At 41.2% G+C, this 20,706-nt stretch overlaps 1 protein-coding gene and 1 pseudogene across 1 annotated transcript in view; one reads left to right on the forward strand and one right to left on the reverse strand.

Annotated features, from left to right (window-relative positions):
- Positions 1-5,242, reverse strand: part of LOC120044737 — a 32,206-nt pseudogene extending 26,964 nt beyond the window's left edge.
- The window catches only part of LOC120043725 (gastrula zinc finger protein XlCGF57.1-like), a 714,153-nt gene that overhangs the window by 491,513 nt on the left and 201,934 nt on the right, over positions 1-20,706 (forward strand). The gene's annotated exons all lie outside the window — the stretch shown is intronic.

Raw genomic sequence — 20,706 nt, forward strand, 5'->3', positions numbered from 1 at the left:
ATAGGACTGTCATCTGAAGAAGTTTGAGAAGGTTAGTGAAAAAATGTATATCTTTTGCTGGTTTATTCATTATCGCTATTGTTGGCTTGAATCAATGCTGTTGTGTGGTTGGCTATTGTAGTAAGCTAATATAATGCTATATTGTGTTTTCGCTGTAAAACACTTAAAAAATCTGAAATATTGGCTGGATTCACAAGATCTTTGTCTTTCATTTGCTGTACGCTGTGTATTTTTCATAAATGTTTTATGATGAGTATTTAGGTAATTCACGTTGGTCTCTGTAGTTATTCTAGTTGCTTTGGTGAGAGTTGTGATGGTGGCTGCAATGTAAAACTATGATTTATACCTGAAATATGCACATTTTTTCTAACAAAACATATGCTATACAATAAATATGTTATCAGACTGTCATCTGATGAAGTTGTTTCTTGGTTAGTGACTATTTATATCTTTATTTGGTCGAATTTGTGATAGCTACCTATGCAGGAAAGAAATGGTGGGAAAAAAAGTTGTGTCTTTTGCTATCGTGGTTAGCTAATAGAAATAGATATTGTGTCTTCCCTGTAAAACATTTTAAAAATCAGAAATGATGGCTGGATTCACAAGATGTGTATCTTTCATCTGGTGTCTTGGACTTGTGATTTAATGATATTTAGATGCTAGTATTTACTTGTGGCGCTATGCTAGGCTATGCTAGTCAGCTTTTTTACTGATGAGGGTGCTCCCGGATCCGGGATTGTGACCAAGTAGAAGTTAAGAGAAGATGACACCCAGGCCATATGACACCCAGGCTATACTCTATTTTTGAAAGAGTACATTAACCAAGACCATACGTACATTTATGACAGCTGGACGTACTATGGTCAGAAGGATACAGGAAAAAGGATGGTAGCAAAATAACTGATGACCAACACGTGAAACATAATAACATGCATTATTTTTAGGACGTGAAAAGGGTTCTGCCATCATTATAACCTAACCAAAAGCAGATATGAGCGTTAGTGGGCGTGAACAAGCAAGCGATGAAAAGAAAATAATGGAGAAGGGTCAAGGGAAGCTATTTTCATATAGAGGGAGGGGAATCTATTTGTTATGCAAAGACAGAATCCTATAAAGGCAGGACTCTGTAATATGAGAATTGAGTCTCTTTCCATGGAGGGGCTCGGCTCTGTTACGTTTGTGATAGTTTTGCTACTTTGTATTAAAGTCTATATTGAATTCACAAGTTCTTGTAAGAGTGATATATTTCTGAAACAATTATCCACGACAGGGCTTAAAGCGGTCTTAGGGGTGCAGACTAAGAAACTTCTATTCGACCAAATAAACCTCACATAGCAAATAAGCCATTCGTTTCTTGATTGACCAAATTCAACACATTTTCATTGACCTCAACACAAAAACTCCTTGCCTGGTGGAGCGAAAAAATTCCACCTGCTGGAGGGCGACAGATTTTCACTCGAGTTGGGCCCCTCTCTCTGCCTCTTCTTCTCTGACATCGTTCTCTTCGAGCGTCCACATATTTTTTATTGGCTGAGGCCCAGTAAGAGTCCTCGTAAATAAAATACAGATTAGCGCTGCGCCATCATTGCGGTGAAACAGTAAAGTCCGATGTATGTTCAATCTGACATCTGCAGTGGCCATACAGCATTTACAGCGATGCAACCTTGGCAGAAGTCAGGACATTCATACTTGCTGCGCTTCACGGAGCAGAGCTGTTGTGAAGGAAGGGGTCTTCTTCTTCTTTGGTATTATGACGGTCTGCAAACAATTGTTACAGATACACGACTCCAACTGATTTGTCTATTTATCAGCCTACTATTCCGTAATGAATAGAAATAATGATAACAGGGCAGAAATTCCTTACACTTTCTGTATATGTTCATACAAGTGACCACAGGAAACTTCTTTGATTAGAGGTTAGTTTGTTTAATAAGGTTTGCAACCCGGAGTTTACACTTATAGCAATTTACAAACAAGACACTCAGTTCTCAAGATGGTGTTTTCTCTTTTTATCCCCTACTATGGTTCACCCCGCCCAGGGTGACATCCCTTAACTTTAATACAATATAAACTAATAATGAATAGTTGCTAATACAAAGATGTTTCTGCTAGGCGGAGTTTAGCTTATTGTTATTTGCAGTTTCCCAATCCTCCTTCCTCTTGCCTGACCGAGCCCCCTGTCTCATTGACTATAAGAACTACAGATTAATTGTTAATTTAAAAAATATTAAATCAATATATGTGTCTATAACTGAGTGCTTGTTTGTGTAAGAGTACAAGTGCATAGGTTTATGTGTGTGTGTTTGTAATTGGTGGAAGGTGGTATGTGCATTAACATTAGTGAAGTAACACATTAAACATTGGTTTAGGTGTTATTACATGATCGGTTTAAGTTATTATATTATTCATTAAAAAAAGTTGTTACCTGATACCAATAACTTATTACAGTAAGCGGAAAAGGTTATTACGACAACAATTCAACATTTTATCATATAAATCAACAACATATTACATTTACCGGTTTTATTACATTATAAATCTAAAAGTTATTACATTAACCGTTGTTACAAGACACAGTATACCTAGTTCTTGCCTTGAACTCATGGAAATAATTATCCAATATACTATGGATTAGATTTAGGATCATTTTAATCAATACAGATTTATAAAATACACAATTTAAGTGATAACTTCTTGTTTAGAAGATAATGGATTGAATGTATTGATCAATTGAATACATGAATATACACCTATTGTTGAAACATTATTCTACATAATGACATTTCATAATAATAGTATCATGAGTATATGAAAGAAGATACAATTATCAACATCCCTCCCACACACACACACACAGGTTCCCTATAACATTTCCTATGATAACATTTATCCATTTAGATCAATGTGTGATATTACATAGACACAGGGGAGACCTGATCCTAGATCAGAGCTGCATATTATGCTGCACAGAGGTTACCATGGTGATCAGACTGAGGCAACTGTTTAAGAATGGGAGATGGATATGACTGTTCACTGGATGTTTTCTACTGATCCTTTATTTAGGGATCTGGAACCGGTGCCAGAAGGGGAGGGAGATGAAATACAGCAAGTTTGTGCTTTCTCTTTGTTTCTCATTGGCCCTAAATTAACAAAGCTCTTCCCACATAGACACACATAAGGTTCCTTCTCCAGTGTGTGTTCGCTGGTGTGTAGTCAGGTTGGAAGATAGAGCAAAGCTCTTCCCACACTGATCACAGCTATAAGGCTTCTCTCCTGTGTGTATTCGCTGGTGTCTAGTTAGTCTATCTGATACAGCAAAGCTCTTCCCACACTGACCACAGCTATAAGGCTTCTCTCCTGTGTGTATTCGCTGGTGTCTAGTTAGTCTATCTGATACAGCAAAGCTCTTCCCACACTGACCACAGCTATAAGGTTTCTCTCCAGTGTGTGTTCGCTGGTGTAAAGTCAGGGTGGAAGCTACAGCAAAGCTCTTCCCACACTGATCACAGCTATAAGGCTTCTCTCTAGTGTGTACATGCTGGTGTATGGTTAGGACTCTTGCACTAACAAAGCTTTTCCCACAATCAAGACAGAGGTAAGGCTTCTCCCCTGTATGAATTCTTACATTAGATTTGAAGGTGTTAGATGCAGCAAAACTCTTCCCACACTGATCACAGTGAATAATGAAGCCACTCTGGCTTGTGAAACTCTTCCCACAGTCAGAGCAGCAGTGGTGATGTTTCTTCCCTGTACGTCCCTGCTGGTGGTTCTTGAGATGTTCTGATCTGGAGACACTCTTCTCTGTCTCGTCAGCAACATGATGTTGTTGAAGCGCACCAGATGATAAGCCCCTCCCACTGAGAGAACAACGGTACGGTGTTTCCCCTGTAAAACAATAACATTAAATAACTAGGTTTTGGAAATATAAGTCCATAAATAATATACATTTTTTTTATTTTTAAAAATCTGTTATTTAGCAGACGCTCTTATCCAGAGCGACTTACAGGAGCAATCAGGGTTAAGTACCTTGCTCAAGAGCACAGACAGATGTTTTACCTAATTGGCTCAGAGATTCAAACCAGCAACCTTGCGAATACTGGCATTAACCACTAGGATACCTGAATCCCTCTTTAATAAATACTCTATGGCCAGTTTATTAGGAACACGATCCTCCGTTCACGAAACTGAATCGACAATTTACTGTCCACTGAGTGTATATTGTTTATCAATCAATTAACAGAAGTTACAGAAGCAGATTGTAGTCTCATCCACCCCCCCATTGTTCTTACTTGATGAAATCAAAACTCCATCTCCCTCCTCGTGTCCTTCTCTCACAGTTCCACTCTGCCCTGGTGTTTTCCTGCAGTCGACCAGCCGCACAGACACCCTCTTCAGATCCAGCAGTAAGACGCTACAAGGAGAGTTGTGACCAGGGGACTCCGGCAGGTTGGAGGGGGACGGGCTAGCTCTGTCCTGGTGACCACAGGAAGTATTGTACATAGAATATCATTAGACCAATTTGTTTTATTACTTTAGTCCAAATCTCTGATTGATGGCTGCATCCTTATAATACCTCCTTTCTCCTGAAGTGTGTCATCGTTCATTACTTTCCACAAATGTCTTGTATATTTCACTTTGGCAAATTTTTCAAAATGGAATTGGAATATTTTTTACAAAATGTAAAAACGTATAAAACTTGATGGTAGAACAAAGAGCAGAACCGAATCGAAAAGCTCCACCCCCCCTTTCAAGATACGGGCCGAATGTCGCCTCCCCTTCCAACGTGTGAAAGATGGTAACACCTGCTAAATCATGGTTTGTTCAAATAACCAATGATGAAAAACCTAAACACCAGAACTACTGCTGCTCGTTATCCCACTTGGAGCATGTTGAGAAAAATGTCAGTCTTATAGTTTCAGTATCCTTATACAGTACATACATAGAAGTAACCATCAGATATAGGGGTATTGTGGCATGTAGTAGAAGCCTACAGTAAAAAGGTATTGGTGTAGCCTGGTGAAATTTCTGCCCCATGCAACATTGTTCAAGATCCACTTTTCTATGTGACTTGTTACTGTAACAGCAGCCACATCTAAAAATCAACAACATTCAGATAATGAGTGGAATAAACTGTAATTTCACACCCAAGTATTTCTACACCATCATTTCAAATTTCATATTTTTTTTAATACTGTACGTAAACTTGACACTTTATAATTTTGCTTTCGTAATTCAGTTTTTAGCAGTTTGATTAAATGATAGTTAAATGTATTGTTAACAAATGACAGGAACATCGTTGTACTTACAGTTACGAAAATCTACAACATATTTATGAAAATTGTACCAAAGAGAAAAAAAACGGCATTGGATTGGTGGAGTCATGGGCTAGTGGGAGAATCCACCATATGTTTAATAACAGCCATTTCCTTTCAAATCAGTTAAGGGATAGTGAACAAGTGCACAGTTAGGGAGGACAGAAAGATAACTAGGGATTCTCGTATCGTCTGAGATTCCCAAAGATTGGAAAGCTGCCGCGGTCATCCCCCTCTTCAAAGGGGGTGACACTCTAGACGCAAACTGCTACAGACCTATATCTATCCTACCCTGTCTTTCTAAGGTCTTCGAAAGCCAAGTTAACAAACAGATTACCGACCCTTTCGAATCCCACCGTACCTTCTCCACTATGCAATCTGGTTTCAGAGCTGGTCATGGGTTGACCTCAGCCACGCTCAAGGTTCTAAACGACATCATAACCGCCATCGATAAGAGACATTACTGTGCAGCCGTATTCATCGACCTGGCCAAGGCTTTCGACTCTGTCGATCACCACATTCTTATTGGCAGACTCGACAGCCTTGGTTTCTCAAATGACTGCCTCGCCTGGTTTACCAACTACTTCTCTGATAGAGTTCAGTGTGTCAAATCGGAGGGCCTGTTGTCCGGACCTCTGGCAGTCTCTATGGGTGTGCCACAGGGTTAAATTCTCGGGCCGACTCTCTTCTCTGTATACATCAATGATGTTGCTCTTGCTGCTGGTGATTCTCTGATCCACCTCTACGCAGACGACACCATTCTGTATACTTCTGGCCCCTCTTTGGACACTGTGTTAACTAACCTCCAGACGAGCTTCAATGCCATACAACTCTCCTTCCGTGGCCTCCAACTGCTCTTAAACGCAAGTAAAACTAAATGCATGCTATTCAATCGATCACTGCCCGCACCTGCTCGCCCGTCCAGCATCACAGCTGAATATGAAAGAGGTTTGAATACAATGAAACAGATGAAAACTGATTGGTGGTCCAACCTAAAGTCTGATACACTGTCAGATCTCCTTATGGTCCAGCTGTCCTCTCCAGAGATCAGGGAGTATGATCCGATAAAAGCTGTGATGCTGTGGCACCAGGACTCTGTCAGGAGCAGGAGGCCAGACTTCATGGACCGTGCAAAGAGGCTGATTGTGGTAGAGAGTGAGGAGTCTGAGGTTTAAGTTGATTACAATTAGTAAGCATCTGATAGGTTTACAAAACCTTCAAATTTACTTTTGTTTGATCCTTAAGTACATTTAATAGCAAATACTTCAGTAGAATTTTGAGTTCAAGACTTAGAATAGGTGGACATCTACAAATACCTGGGTGTCTTGTTAGACTGTAAACTCTCCTTCCAGACTCACATAAAACATCTCCAATCCAAAATTAAATCTAGAATCGGCTTCCTATATCACAACAAAGCATCCTTCACTCATGCTGCCAAACATACCCTCGTAAAACTGACCATCCTACCGATCCTCGACTTCGGTGATGTCATCTATAAAATAGCCTCCAACACTCTACTCAACAAACTGGTGCAGTCTATCACAGTGCCATCCGTTTTGTCAACAAAGCCCCATACACTACCCACCATTGCGACCTGTACGCTCTCGTTGGTTGGCCCTCGCTTCATACTCGTCGCCAAACCCACTGGCTACAGGTTATCTACAAATCTCTGCTAGGTAAAGCCCCGCCTTATCTCAGCTCACTGGTCACCATAGCAGCACCCACTCGTAGCACGCGCTCCAGCAGGTATATCTCACTGGTCACCCCCAAAGCCAATTCCTCCTTTGGCCGCCTCTCCTTCCAGTTCTCTGCTGCCAATGACTGGAACGAACTGCAAAAACCTCTGAAGCTGGAGACTCACATCTCCCTCACTAGCTTTAAGCACCAGCTGTCAGAGCAGCTCACAGATCACTGCACCTGTACATAGCCCATCTGTAAATAGCCCATCTATCTACATACCTCATCCCCATACTGTATTTATTTATTTATCTTGCTCCTTTGCACCCCAGTATCTCTACTTGCACATTCATCTTCTGCACATCTACCATTCCAGTGTTTAATTGCTATATTGTAATTACTTCGCCACCATGGCCTATTTATTGCCATAACTTACCTCATTTGCACTCACTGTTTATAGACTTTTTGTTTTATTTTGTTCTACTGTATTATTGACTGTATGTTTTGTTTATTCCATGTGTAAATGTGTTGTTGTATGTGTCGGATTGCTTTGCTTTATCTTGGCCAGGTCGCAGTTGCAAATGAGAACTTGTTCTCAACTAGCCTACCTGGTTAAATAAAGGTGAAATAAAAATAAATATGTAAAAAAAAAAATCCTTAACATATTATGTAGGCAGAAGTGGAGCTTGCGTGAGGGCCTGTTCCTGCAGATACAAAGAAACATGATGTAGACCTACCATTATTTAACACTATAAAATATTATGTAACACCATAAAACATTTTTTAACACTATAAAACATTTTTTAACACTGTAATTACATATTTAACACTATAAAACATATGATTAAATTAAATGCTGGAATTGGTCTGAGCTGTTGTTGCTTATTTTATAAAGCAAAGTACCCTACAGCTGCCTGTCACTAAACCTCATTGAGGGGAGCCCTGGGACTGGTGGCTGCACTGCTGGTTGGCTGCTGGTGGGGGAAGGACCAGGGTCTTCACAATGATTTATTTATTGAGTTTAATAGTTTAAATTAAGTTAACACACTGCTTTAATACTTACGAGACCATCGTGATTAATTGACCGAATGATTTTGTCTTGCAGTAATGTGGTCCCTGCCTGTATTTCCTTAAACCTTTGTTTTAGCAATGCATGCTACTGAGAAAATATATATTTCATAACATATTCTCTTGCCCCCATTAGCCCCCACCCCTAGTGCAGCACCACTGGAATGGCCGTGCATGGCAGAGTTGTTGACAAATATCCAACACATGGGCTAGTCCAGCATCCAGATCGGAGCTGTAAAAATAATCAAGCCGGTCAATTGGCAAAGTTCTTAGTTTGGCAATGTTGATCTGCACAGATTTGGATTAACATTTTAAATTAGACAGGAGAAGGAGCATATTCTAATTTATTCTGGATGTTTGAAAATGAGTTTGTTCTGATGCTAGCCAGCATGCATTTGCTCACTGCATTGCACAACGTGCTGTTTACGTGTATTTGTTTTCTCCGCTACAGTTTGAGTTGTGTCCTGTCTGACAGTGAAATATGGCTAGCTCTAAATATAGCTTGGTCTATGGAGTAGCTAGCTAGCTAGTGTAATAAATACCATTTAAAATAACACAAGCATATTGCTATTACATTGTTATAACTAACTTCTTTCAAAACAGGGTTTCTCACAAACTCATAAACAGATACAGAGACCCACACACACACCCAAAGACAGATGGCTGGCACAGACCTTTCATAAACACTGATAAGGCAGGAAAGGCCTTGATCAAAAGAGTGCTTGGGTCTGCATTTCACGAGATAATGAGACACACACATACCCAAGGACAGAGGGCTGACATAAACCTTTCATAAACACTGATTAAATGGGAACATCTACGCACACACCAAATCTCCTGTTTTAGCTGAACATTTGGTAACAAAGAACTTTTGCTATAAGACTCAGAAGGATGACGCCCAGCTCATCAGGACCAATCTGAGAAGACAACAACCTGTCCAGAACCAACCAGAGGACCAGAACTTCCAGACTCAACCTACTTTCTGTGCTGTATAAAATGTCTATGCACTTTGTTATCTGGGCTTTTTCTGGAGGTTCTCTATGAGCTAAAGGAACGAGTCCGTATACGCTTGTACCAGATATCTTTACTCTTAAATTAAACTGTCGCTTGTCATACAATTTACCACCTTGTCTGAATCGATCCTTGACCGGCTCACCCTTCTCCATATCCCATTATCAACAGAAACTTGGTAAGCAGAGGATGGTTGTCTAAAGACCCGGTCCAGAGTGGTTGATTTGGGTGGGAGAGGGCGAGTTGGTGAAAGGACGGTTCACGGAGGACAGGTGAAATCTTTTGGGGGGGAGGACGACAGTTCTGCTCAACTCGGGAAACTGATCTTCTGGTCGACCATAAACAAGGTAAGCAAGACCTGTTAAATCAAACTTTGCATATTGTCGTATAGTCCTTCCAAATTTCGATCAGTAGTACCGAGTATGGGTAAGAATTCTTGTTTAAATTTATGTGCATAGATGACATGTGAATGACAGTGAAGTAAATATATGTGGCCATAATTTTGCTCCGATAGTCCGGCAGAGACCGGTCCGGCTGAGTCCGGTAAGGGGACAAAATTGTGTTTAGAATCCTAAGTCCGGCAGAGACCGGTCCGAATAAGTTCGGTGGGGATATGTGGTGTTAGATACGCCGTGGTGTTAGATACGCCAGTGTTAGAGAAACAAGTATAAAGTATGTGGTGTTAGATACGCCGTGGTGTTAGATACGCCAGTGTTAGAGAAACAAGTATAAAGTATGTGGTGTTAGATACGCCGTGGTGTTAGATACGCCAGTGTTAGAGACACAAGTATAAAGTATGTGGTGTTAGATACGCCGTGGTGTTAGATACGCCAGTGTTAGAGTATAAAGTATGTGGTGTTAGATACGCCAGTGTTAGAGTATAAAGTATGTGGTGTTAGATACGCCGTGGTGTTAGATACGCCAGTGTTAGAAACACAAGTATTAATGTGTATTGTTTAATGACAAACGCTCCATGTACCAATAGGGTCGGATGTGTAAATGTCAACTGATTAATGTGTATTGTTTAATGACAAACGCTCCATGTACCAATAGGGTCGGATGTGTAAATGTCAACTGATTAATGTGTATTGTTTTATGACAAACGCTCCATGTACCAATAGGGTCGGATGTGTAAATGTTAACTGTTTAATGGGTATTGTTTAATGATGTACATTGCTAGTTAAAAATAGAGAAGAGAATTATAACTTAAAACGTGTGTAAATGTTGATTGCGCATTCCACAACGTCTGTAAAATAAATAACATCTATAAAATCCTTTGTGTGCGAGGGTGAAGTGCAAGAGATAAGTCTGCACTTGCACCGAGAATTCATCTCGGGTTTTATACTCAGAGACGGGCTAAGTATACAAAGATAGTGGATAGATTACACACACATAGTACTTAATTTGTAAGACAGAGAGGGTCTCGTGTAACGCGCCAATCAAACCCTTAAGGCTAAGATAGCTAAGGTATGTGCAGGTTCGAAGTTGAAATGGGTTGAAGCCCTGCCTCTGGCGTTGATGGCCATGAGAGCCTCTCCAGGGGCAGGCACCCATCTCTCTCCTCATGAGATAATGACTGGAAGAGTCATGCCTGGTCCACCAAGAGAGGGAGGTCATATGCCCGCTCTTGATGTAATTATGTGAAACAACTGACGGAACTTTCTGTAGCACTCTCTCCAAACAGATTCACAAGGTCCGAGAGGGGGAGCTGCCAGGAGGCACGCCCCCACTGAATGTAAAATGGTGACTGGGTGGGGGTTAAAGTCCACAAGAGAAAGTGGCTGGAACCCAGGTGGACTGAACTGTACGAAGTGAAGGAGGTTACTTCACACTCAGTTCAGGTCAAAGGTAAATCAGGCGCACCTTTGCACCACCTCACACATTGCACTCTAGCTCCAATTCCTTACAGAAGTCAGAGCCGATTTGAGCGGCCTAAATTCGATTCCAAATTAAGACACTCCTGACTCAGGTGATGCGGCATCAAACTTCGCCTCCCCTGAAAAAGGAACCTCTCCCAGTTAGAGGGATATCTCCCTCCCTGGGCGAGATTAGGGATATCTGGCCCATTATTTGTGATATTCCTTCACACACTCATAACTCTTAGAATAGTTGGGGGTGGAGAGCTGTACAGAGAATGGACAGAAGATGGCAGTATTGCAGCACTCAACGGTCTCCCAGCAAACGGGGAGCCTGTTTGAATGCTGGTGACAGAGAAAAACTTAAAACCAATTCGGAGTAGAGAGAATACATTTAATAACTTATTTAGGTTAAATTTACAGACTAATGATATTACTGTTATGGATTGGCTGACATGCGATATAAATTTAGCGAAGTATATGGTAAGTTTACACTTTGGAATGAAAAAAGTTGAGAAGTTGATATATAATGCTCATGGAAAAAATATACACTTTGGGTTAAGGGGTTTTCCGTGTTCCCAGAGACAAGATATCCTGAAAGAATACACTCATATTGGAATAGGAGTTTTACTTTCTGAGTTTTATTTAGGCAAGGGACTTTGTTAAGATAAAGGGTTCTTTTGGTATGTCTAGATATGATATGGAACACGAATGTAGGTGTAACCTTTTTGACCTCTTTTCGTTGCATTTTCCTGTGACTTGATCAATCACGGGGGGATGTAGTGAGAATAATGAAATTGTGGTCATTTGGGAATACTAGTTTTGAGGTAAATTGATATAATAGAGTTTATAACTCTTGACCATAATTGTAGTTTTAACCACAGAGGAGTCAGGATTCTGTTTTTAAACATTGGCTATGACGGTTTTGAATGGGCTGTTATTGAATTGGTTTGAACAGGAGATATTTTAAGCCTATAGGGCATGGAAATAAAAGTGATAGAGAGCTTATTAGTAAAGAAAGGAATTTATATGGTTAGCATTTGTTTTGGCCATAAGAAGATAGAGATAGGTTTATTAAGGTTATGTAAGGACTTTAGAGATTGACACTATAAGACATGTTGTTATTTTAAATCCATGATTTCAGATAAAGTCAAAACAGTGAGACACTTAGTTAATATTGCAAAAGAACACATAGTTGTTATTGACTATTATTAGAAAAAGGCAGACAGATGGGTCTACCCCGCACTGTTGAGACCTTGAAGGTTTGAGAGTAGAGTGGGGAGGGTGGACCAGGAAATGAGCAAGGTAGGCTGTGAAATAAGATAGGAGAGAAAGGGTTTAACATATATAAGCAGCACAGATACATTTTAAAGTAGATAAGTCACTTGACAGATAATTGGTAAAGGATAGATATGAATGGACACCCAAACTCAAGGGACAATTGGACATGTGGAAAATGAAAGGGACGATATAATATACTAAGTCATTATTTAGAATAGGTAAGGTTGATACCTGGCCAGAGCCAGGTATCAAACGGGGGAGGGGTACATTGTGGTCTAGGATAGGATGGGGCCTATTGGATAATAACTAATTTAAAATTAAAATTTCTAGCTAAAAAATAGGCATAGAAGTTAAATATATAAATTAGATAGAACAAATGAGAAACTGTTTGTTAACCAAACCTGTATGTCCAAGATTTTATGCATTAAAGGTGAATTAAAGGAGAAGGTGATTCACTCGACCTGGGGGCATATCGCACTTGGAGGGTGAGACACACTGGCACTGTCGAATGATCACAGAGTTAAGGAGAAGAACCGTTGCTAATAGAGTTCGGGGATCAACTCCTTAATGAAGAATTCCCTGCCCCCGACCTTTCCTCACTGTGTACGTTCATAGAAGTGAAAGTGTTGCTTGGTCTCTGGCTGATGATGTGTTCTCTGGGAGAGGGTGGGGCTTTGCAGGACTGCTTGTGGTCCTGAGTTGTCTGTTTAGGATACGATGGGGATGTTACCATCGCAGTGCTGCCAGAATCACCACCAGTTCCAACAGACCAGGTTCAGCCGGCCTCCTCCACCACTTCAAGACCAAGTCCCACGCCATGACCTGAACTCTACAATCTGGTATAGGTAATAAATGTAAAAGACATCTCAGATAGTGACCAATTGGGGACTGAAACTGGTTATGAGGGAAGGGAGAATATGTGGTTGGCCTACAAAACACTTAATAGAGAGGACTGTGTCGTATGTGGACATGCCAGACCTATTCTGGCTGCTCACCCATTTGCCCTAAGTAAGGGGGAAGGTTGGATGTGCATATTGGAAAGTTTAAGCCAAATTCAACCCTGTGTAAAACTCTGAGTCTTGTGTTCCCAGAAGTCCGTCCCCAGAAGACACCATGGGGGGTTAAGGCATATGGGGGATATTACAGCTGTAACACTGGTATAGGTAGAGGTATAGACTATGGGAGGTTCCCTACTACTGCCTGCATCACTAATGTCACTATTAACTAGAGGTGTTGCTGATGTATGGTGGATGTGTGGACCTGCCAGGCGGTTGACCCCATTTTGAAAGGAGATTATCAGGGAACATGTGTTTTGGCCAGTCTGATAAACACCATTGCCTATTATTGAGGTTACAGCTAACCAACTTTTGGGAGCTGCACATGACAGAGGCTTGGGACCAACCCAGGAGACGGCAGAAACGTGACGCTCCTTGGTCCGAGAGTACAGATAACATCCACACCAACCTGTTGGGGGTCCCAATAGGGGTCCCCCACGAATTCCAGACATTAAACAGGAATGATGGCCTGTGGCATCTGATGCCCATCATTGGCCCAGCTATTGTTGATGCTAAACAAAATGCCTGGATCAATTATATCTACTATAATTAATAATGATTTGTTAAATACACCCACACAGTACTTACGGGGGTGGCTGAACAATTGGATGCTACCTTTCAAACCAGTAGACAAAATAGACTAGCACTGGACATGATTCTGGCCGACCAGGGAGGTGTATGTAACAATACTAGTCCGGATGGGAGCATTTCAAAAGCTCTGAGTGGGTTGGCAGGGTTATCGGTGGAGGTGAGGGGTCTTGCAGGTGTGGAGGGGAGTGGACTGTTCCCCTGGCTGGGTGGTTGGTTTGGTAAGTACACTGCAGTGATGATTACTGGATTTCTGACCCTAAGTTGTTGTTTTTCGTATGCTCATGTTCCGTAATGCCTGTATCATACCTTGTTTGAAGAAGACTGTTACAGATGTGGAAAGGGCCTATGGTATGATGCCGCTGCTTGATGCTCCAGTTGGAGAGGCTGATACGAAATCAAGCTTTCGCAGGAGAGTGGGCCTGACAGAGGAGGACCCTTGGTTCGCTGTAGTTGATGTTGTCGAATGAATAAAAAGTGATGTTTGTCCTCCCTGTTGTGAAGGTTTGAAGTTCCCGGGTGGCGACGAGCCCACCTGATACAGGTTGTATAGAGGGATGGACCTGAGGGTTTAACATATTCTCGTTTTTTGGTTACTAATGTGTCCAGGGGTAGTTCTTGGAGTGGTCTCCTTTTGGTCCTTGCTCATCCTTATCGTGGGCAAACTTGGTATGTGAGACTAATTATGACTGGTCCAGTTACACCTCTACTACATTAGGAAAACAATGGAGGAAACTCTTGACTTTGACAAAAAACTCTGAAGGACTTAAAATTACTATCCATCCTGGTATTGCATTAGGCTGCCAGGACTTTACACTTGCTCCTTATGTAAGCAGTACCACTGCACCAGTCCATTGGGATGTTCGAATTTGCCATATTAATAACACAAAAGCACAGGCTATTACTGAAAATAATAATAAAAATAATTCTATTATTTTACTTGCAGCACCACCCACCCTTGATGTTGCTATCCTTACAGCTACAGGGGTCTCGGGCCTTACGAATAATTGGTTATTATTGGCTGAGGAGGCTGGAAAGGCCACCCACCAGAGCTGTGTGGTATGTATGGGGGCCCGTCCACTCCTTCGCATTGTACCGGCTACCTTACCTGACGTATGTCTTCTTCCTGTTATGAAGCATGACAACCCAACTGCTCTGTATGGGACAAGTTTTACCCTATTGTTAAAAGTACTAGAAAGGGCCCCATGTTTTCTTCTCGGGTTGCCAGGGCTAATTTTACTTGTATAAATATGTCCCTTGGCCCTCCAATGCTGGGAGCACTACCTTATGAATGGTGTAATAACACCCATAATCCTAATGCCCCTTTCCAACCTGTGTCTAGAGCTGATGTCTGGTGGTGGTGTGGAGGAAATCATCTATATGACCGCCTGCCAGGGAATGCCACTGGTCTTTGTGCTCTTGTCTCTCTGCTTCTTCCTGTTTCAGTGTATCCTATGGAAGTAAAGGACCTGATGGCCCGTGTAGAGAGGGACGGGGATTTATCCCGGTCCAAAAGATCAACAGGAGTGGATCCTGGAGACCCCACCTATCTTGATGCCATTGGGATCCCTAGGGGGGTGCCAGATAAGTATAAACTTGTGGATCAAGTGGCAGCCGGTTTTGAGTCATCAATATGCTGGTGGTGCACCATTAATAAGAATGTCGATAGAATCAACTACATTCATTTTAATGTCCAAAAACTAGGCAATTGGACCCAGCAAGGCTTTGAGGCGGTACATGGCCAATTGGCAGCTACCAGCTTGATGGCCTTCCAAAACCGCATTGCAGTAGACATGCTACTCTCTGAGAAGGGAGGTGTATGCTCTATGTTTGGTGAACAGTGTTGCACCTTTATACCTAACAACACCGCCACTGATGGTAGCCTGACCATTGCCTTAGAAGGCTTGAGGACTCTTAATGGTAAGATGAAATCCCATTCTGGTGTAGACACCTCCATGTGGGATTCCTGGATGGATGCTTTTGGGAAATATAAAACCCTGGTGTCCTCAATTTTGGTTTCTATCTCAGTGTTTGCAGCCATTTTGGTTTTGTGTGGTTGCTGTTGCATACCATGCATTCGTTCACTCACCACTAGGGTCATATCTAAAGCCATTGACCCAACAAGCCCTTCCCAGATGTTTCCTCTTTTAGGGGATGAAGGCCCTCCATCTTTTGAGGACAACAACATGCCTGCTGCTTTTACCTTTTTCTAGTTTATGTCACGTCTCTTAGGAGACGTGAAGAGAGGGCATATGAAACTTTCTCTTCAAGAAAGTTTCTGCATATACTACTCCTGCTTGATCCCATGTTTATGTCACGTCTCTTAGGAGACGTGAAGAGAGGGAATCAAAACTTTTTCTTCTGGAAAAAGTTTCCCTTCTTGTGCCTGGATTCGCTTAAAGTTTATGTCACGTCTCTTGTGAGACGTGAAGAGAGGGAATCAAAACTTTATCTTCTGATAAAGTTTACTCTAATTTTGCCATTTATAGCTTTTGTCCTAGCTTTTGTCACGTCTCACAAGAGACGTGAAGAGAGGGAATCAAAACTTTATCTTCTGATAAAGTTTACTCTAATTTTGCCATTTATAGCTTTTGTCCTAGCTTTTGTCACGTCTCTTATGAGACGTGAAGAGGGGGATTTGTAATAAATACCATTTAAAATAACACAAGCATATTGCTATTACATTGTTATAACTAACTTCTTTCAAAACAGGGTTTCTCACAAACTCATAAACAGATACAGAGACCCACACACACACCCAAAGACAGATGGCTGGCACAGACCTTTCATAAACACTGATAAGGCAGGAAAGGCCTTGATCAAAAGAGTGCTTGGGTCTGCATTTCACGAGATAATGAGACACACACATACCCAAGGACAGAGGGCTGACATAAACCTTTCATAAACACTGATTAAATGGGAACATCTACGCACACACCAAATCTCCTGTTTTAGCTGAACATTTGGTAACAAAGAACTTTTGCTATAAGACTCAGAAGGATGACGCCCAGCTCATCAGGACCAATCTGAGAAGACAACAACCTGTCCAGAACCAACCAGAGGACCAGAACTTCCAGACTCAACCTACTTTCTGTGCTGTATAAAATGTCTATGCACTTTGTTATCTGGGCTTTTTCTGGAGGTTCTCTATGAGCTAAAGGAACGAGTCCGTATACGCTTGTACCAGATATCTTTACTCTTAAATTAAACTGTCGCTTGTCATACAATTTACCACCTTGTCTGAATCGATCCTTGACCGGCTCACCCTTCTCCATATCCCATTATCAACACTAGTGTTGCAAAAGTCTATTGCATTGCATGCATTGTAAGGTAGCAGCGTGTCATTTTGGTTTTGAACTGATGTAGCCATGTTTTGTGCAAAAATATAGGACTGTCATTTGGATGTGAACTAGCTATCGTTAGCCAGCTTCTGCGTCGATGTCAGCTATTGTTGTCTGGATCAGGACAATGGCTGAAGTTGTTGTTTGTGTAACAAACCTTCCATAAACCATTACAGCTAGCTACCTTTCTTTGCCTGTAGGTTAGCTAGCTAGCAGCTTTCAGCTGACTGTTGTTAGCTAGCTACAGAGGCTAGCTGGACTTTGGACAAGCAAGCTAATGTTGGCTAATAGCTGCAGTATTGTTGCCAAGCATCCAAGTTGCTGACCAGGTTAGATAGATTTGGCTGAAAATATGTTAGCATTGTCACAAAAAAGGTAGCACATTGTTGGGTCTTAATGGACAGAAATGTGCACGTGAGAGTGATAAATGATCAAATGTAATAAAACCTGTTCCACCCAAAAAGTAATTCAAACTTTTTAATTCCAATCATCACTTTATGGAAGCTACAGTGTGAGGATTGAAAATATGCTTGGCCTATAATGGGGGTGTCTGTGTGTGTGTGCTGGAAGTAACATTTTGCCCCAGATAGTGTGCTGAGAAGCTGTGGTTAACCTTGAGCGGGAACAGTATGTTTTCTATGCAGGTGTAAATAGCTCAGCAATGTTGCAGAACTGTCTGACCTCAGTTTCTAGGGTGTGGGCGTGTAATCTACACAGCAACAGCACCGGACAGTTGGAGCGCCAGGGGCTGGGACCAGCCTGTGCGCCAACGATAGGTTGAGTGAGTCTAGACCACGCTCAGCCTCTACTTTGACAGGCCAGCTCAGAAGCGGGAACTAACTCTGTCTTAGTATATAAGAAGAACTCTGTATGAATAAGTTAGTTCTCTGTTTACCCTGCGTGGTGATACAGTGAACCCGTATATACGAAAATTGCATTTACCATTTATCGCTTGTGTTAAATAAAAATACTTAAAGTATATTCGGTGACTCTGAATCACATTTTATCCTGATACCAGATTCGATTGACGCAACCCTTTACAATAGTGCCATTTTAATCCAACGCAATACTTTTAGCAAAGTAGGCACAGAAAATACTGAACACTCACGAATACAATATAAGGGAATCTAAAACAATAAAATAGAAAATAATAATTGTCCAAATATATTTTTTTTGCCAGTGTGTAGTGAGATGAGCATCTCACAATTACTTCAAAAATAGTAATAATTTGAAAAGGGGCTATTAACTAGCTGGCATGGCGCATCGTTGCCCATGAATGGAGGTTACTAGGCTAGCGAGCAAGCATCTTAGCCAGGTAGCCTTGGACAACAAAAAAAAAAAAAAGCGTGTACTGTATTACAGAGTCCTAGACCGTTCAGGGAACATAAGTTGGGACACACAACATGTTTTTTTTCTTCTACTTGCACGCACACACAGAAATCAGTACTATGGATAGACGCATCATATTTAGCTTAGGTTGATGGGACTAAATCGTTTTTGGCAGGGGCGCAACTTTGGTTTTAGAAGTGTGTGTGTGTGTGTATATATTTTTTATCCAGTCAGATAAACACTAAAAACTGCCTACTCGGCCTCTTGGAGGCATCCGCATGGTCCTAAAGCACACCGTTGCCACATTTAGTATCACATTCCAATGATAAAACTAGGGGGGTCAAAGATGCAATTTCAGAATGTGGGGGGCATGTACACTCCATCCCAGTGAAAGTTGTACCCCTGGTTTTTGGTATATTTTAGTTGTCACTGTAGAAGACTAAATTAGATGATGTTGAAGTTGAAATGGTGCTTGAACAGTGGAGGCAGCACCTGTTTCCCTTTTGACTTGCGGTAACTCTAAATCAATAGTTGTTTAGTATTCAGAAAACATTCACTTGCTTGACCGTTCTGAAGGTCATGTAACTGTTACATGCAACATTTTTTGTGAACTTAACAGGACAGATGTTGCTCTCTAGTTTTATGATGTAACAAAGGTGTGGTTGAATGTATTCTGCCACTGTCTTCTGCTGTCAGCTGTGTCAAGGCATATGAACTAACACGTTATAACAACGCAATTATCACAACATGTAATATGGCTATTTTTTCTGGCTTGGCTTCCCTGGTGTTTTTACCTACACACCGCTACTGCAAGGTGTAGGCTTGGCCTCATTATTTCTCCATGGTTCTGACTTTAGCTGCTTGTTGCGCATTGCCTTGTATCAATATGTGTGCTTTAGGCTAGTATGCTACTTTGCTGAAGGACAAAATATCCCACATTTTAATTACCACCATTGTTTATTTTGTCCAACTGTTAAAATGGAACGAATGGTATGTGTTCCTTATATAATGACAAACCGGGGCGTAGGTTTACTACTTTTAATGAACATATACTTCAGCTAGAAAACTCCATGTTTCGCCATGCAAGGCATTCTTTAACCATCTCCCGCGCCCGCATAGCCTGCTGGGTAACGTAGTCTAAATGTTATTAACACATAACAACACAGTATGGAAGATCAAAGATTAAAACCAGACATGTTATACACCACAGTAGGAATACTGTTAATAAGTCAACATAACTTACCCGATCCATCGTTGAAGCCGTTCTTTCTTTAGCGTTTCTTCAAATATAAAAAAACGTGACAGTAAATCTGTAGCTAGTTTACACTAGTTACTTCCTTTTCACAGCGTTCAGATAAAGCTAGACCAGAACAAACGTACATTTAAATATCAACACTCGACTTACGTTGTGACAAATATATGTCTGATGTAGCCTAATCTTACTTAAGAAAGACCCTGGATAAGATTTTAATATATTAAACGAAATTAAACGTCCAACACCCTATTCACCAAGAATACTGATGTCTGTTATCGTCTACCTCCACCCGAGTCTTTTGGAACAATGTCCTCTTCCGAGATTCCAGATAGTTTTAATTGTCTGAGGCCCAGGAAGTGTAGCCTATAAAATACCAGACAAATTACAGCTATACGTGCTGCGAACCATGCAGCATTTACAGCAATGCGACCTCCGAAGTAGTCAGGGTGTTACAAGCATTTCGCTACACCCGCTATAACATCTACTAAACACAAGTATGTGACCAATAAAATTTGATTGATTTATAATTCTTCCGCTTTACAGACCAGATCCAGAGATGTTGAGAAGGAAGTGGTCTTCATCTTTAATCTTTAGTATTATGGCGGTCCGCAAACAATGACTGTAGGTGCATGCCCCCACCTAGTGTGTTGGCTGTGTATCAGCCTACTATTCTGTAGTATGAATTCATTGTACTTTGTGAAAAACCAACTAACCCTACACCCATTAAAAAAATCATTATTCCACTACTTTGGCCCTCTGATTCAACACCAGGCCATAAGCCTGGGAGGACAGGATATTATCCTTCAAAACACCTTGTAACTCTGCAGTAAAATATTGTACACCCAAGTACTTCTCAACAGCTGCCACCGCAACATCTATCCACTGTGTTTTACATTCTATTCCTGCGGTACAGTTGACAACCATGGCCATGAA

Source organism: Salvelinus namaycush, chromosome 3 (genome assembly GCF_016432855.1).
Source record: "Salvelinus namaycush isolate Seneca chromosome 3, SaNama_1.0, whole genome shotgun sequence".
NCBI lineage: Eukaryota > Metazoa > Chordata > Actinopteri > Salmoniformes > Salmonidae > Salvelinus > Salvelinus namaycush.